Consider the following 3,282-nt stretch of genomic DNA (forward strand, 5'->3'; position numbering starts at 1 on the left):
TGTAAAAGACCAACCAGTCTCTACTTCAGTATCAGCTTACAGGAAGAACTGTCAAGGCATCCAGTTTGACAGTTTCACAAAGATCCTTTTTGGCCAGGTCTGGTGTGCTTTTGAACTCCAGACTTCACTACATACTGAACTGAATTCATCAGCTTATTAAACAGTATGTGCTGTTGTTGATGAATGTCAAAACATTCTGATTGACATTCCAACAGAAGGCTATGTATCAGGTCTGCTATTATCTTGATGAACAGACTGGAATACATGCTTAGTTATGGCAGACATGATTATATCATACAGAAGGAAAACAAACACAGGAAATTGTTAACCCAGTTCAGTCCAACATGACCTACATCTGGGGGCTACCAAGCCAGGAAGAAGATCCACTATTAGTAGTATCAATTCAGAGTTAAACTCCCCCGTTTACAACTCATCACTTAATCCCTACCCAATGCAATCTATACCTAGGAACTCCTAGATAGAAACCTCCAGTTTCCATTCCTATCACTACAAATACAATGTAATGTGCAAACACCTTGAACTTGCTTCACAGCTTCATTCAAGAACATAATCACTCTTGCCTACAGGCTTTGAGTGACAAACACTCTCAGGTTTACCACTGAGAGACACATGGTAACCTTCCCACAGATTGGGAGGTTTACCTTACACACACCCCTAAAAATTCATTCTAAGAGGCTTACAAAAACCAGGTTACAATCAGCTATTTATAACCTAATCACCCAACTGGATTTGGGCCTTCAGAAATTGCAGCAGACTTGTTCTTTGCTGTTACAACTTCAGCAGAAAAATTCTGCTACAAACAAGGTCTTCAAGTTCCTAATCTCTCTCCATATATATCTCCATATTTAGAGCCTATATATATTCTGAATTAGTCTTCAAGGCCTTCACAAGGGAGTTAGGATATTCACCAGATATCCTTGCTGATCCCATGACATATACTGAATTAATTAATTCAGTTTCCTACACATGTGCGATGTCACATACCTGATGTCGTGACATCGTACATGACATGTTGGTCCAGATGTTGAATTTCTTCAACCCAACATATTAAAACAACAGAGATGATTCCATTATTTGTTTTCTATAATTACTGCCAATCCTAAGGAATCAACACTATCCTTATATGTATATGATGAAAAAATCTCCACAGGTGTCTTGGCAGTAATATTTCTCCAGCAGAGGTTGTGATTCTGGATATCCCCAGCTATGCTTCCTAGTTTTCCTCAAGAGATCATGCAAGAAATATTTCAAGAAGTTTATTCCCTTCACTTGGGGCATGAAGACTCCCCAGTTAATTGATCATGAAGACTCCCCAGTTTAATTGATCATGAAGACTCCCCGGTTAATTGATCATGAAGACTTTGATCCAGGTTTTAAGTTACAGATTTGGCCTATGGGATTACTACAGGTATTTCCCCAGTAATTTATTAAGGCGGGATCAGCAATGTCCCCAGCAGAGGATGAGAAGGAAGATTTGATTTCCCTGAGCAGGAGTAATACAGAGGTCTCCATCCCTCAGCGAGTGAAGAAAGTTGATATTCAGAAACTACAGGGAATCTCCTGTTGTTCTCTGTCCATTCAATAGAAGGATATGTCTCCGCCTCAGTAATGTTTTGTAGTAAAAGAAGAGTGTGTTATGCATTTTAAGCAAATTCAAGAATTGCAGGATTTCTCCTGAATTCTCATTTATATTCAAAGGTCAGACATCACTGTTCCCCGGCAGAGTCTCCTAGAGGAAAGATCTCGTAACCAGATATCAGACACCATAATCCCCTGCAGAGTCTTCAGATACAGAAAGTCTCCATGATAATTAAAGCAAAAAAATCAAGGATAGATTTCCCCTATATTCTTATTCCCTGGAAAGATACCACCTATCCCCAGCGGACTTTATCCCCAGCGGAGTCTTCCAGAAGAATAATCCCTTCTGCATTATCAGCAAATTCAAGAATTGCAGGACTTCTCTTACAATATCATCTTATTTCCAGAGGATAACACCTTGTATCCCCAGCGGAGTCCTCAGAAAGGTCCAATCCTCATATACCTCACAAATTCAAGAACCACAGGGAATCTCCTGCATTTTTGAAGTAGAAGGCATCTCCATTCTTCTACGGAATCCTCAGCAGAGACAGACTTTTAAAGAAACCTGGATATGGTGCTCTTGTACCAATTCCCCAGCAAGTCTTTGTACTACTCCCTAGCGAGTCTCAGTGCAAATCTCCAGCAAGTCCTTATGCAGCTGTTAACATTTTTAGTTATTCCTAGTTTTGTCTGTCCATCATGCATTCATTACTAAATATTCATGCATATCTATGACATATCATGCTTGCATTCATATGCACCTTGTTTCCTTGTTTATATTGTGGGTTGAGTCAATCTCTCCATATAGAGTATCCTCATAAGCAGCAAAATACCTTTTATTGGTCATGTTCCCCACAGAGATCTATGCCTCGTGGAAGATGGTTGTTTCAGTTGTAAATCTTGATGAGTTCATTCCTCTTCAGTTGAAGTCTTGTTTGACCGTTTCATTCTAGTTCTATCCTAGTTTGAACCTCGTGTCTCCAGATAAAGCTCAGAAATTGCCAGTAAAAGAAGGCAACAATATAGTCTTTGTGACTCTCATTCAGTAAAACAGACATGACAGATATTGTGTCCAAGTCCTTTATGCCTTCATCTTTGAGTTGGTACCCGTTACAAACTTGAGTTACCTACATCCATGAGTGGTAACCTTTGTTATCCCTCGGATAAATTAATTACTATCTCCATCTATGAGTTGATAACATCCTCACAGAAAGTTCCATGGTTCTACCTGCAACTTTGAGCTGGTAGCGTGCATTCATCTTTGAGTTAGCAAGATTTCTTTTGATTCCACCTTCGTCTTTGAGTTGGTGAAGTACCGTCATCTATGAGCTGGTAGTGTGCATTCATCTTTGAGCTTGCACAGGTTTCTTTTGATTCCATCTTCGTCTTTGAGTTGATGGAATGCCTTCATCTATGAGTTAGGTACACTTTATCCTGTTACCTTCATCTTTGAGCTGGTAACGTGCTTTCGTCTTTGAGTCAGCACAATTTTCTTATGTTTCCATCTCCGTCTTTGAGTTGATGGAGTACCTTCATCTATGATTTAGGTACATAGTGAGCCCTCATCTATGAGCTGGTAGTATGCATTCATCTTTGAGTTCGCACATTTTCCTGTGATTCCATCTTCGTCTTTGAGTTGATGGAGTACCTTCATCTATGAGTAGGGTATGTTTGATCCTTGTT

Source organism: Lathyrus oleraceus, chromosome 6 (assembly GCF_024323335.1).
Source record: "Lathyrus oleraceus cultivar Zhongwan6 chromosome 6, CAAS_Psat_ZW6_1.0, whole genome shotgun sequence".
Lineage (NCBI taxonomy): Eukaryota > Viridiplantae > Streptophyta > Magnoliopsida > Fabales > Fabaceae > Lathyrus > Lathyrus oleraceus.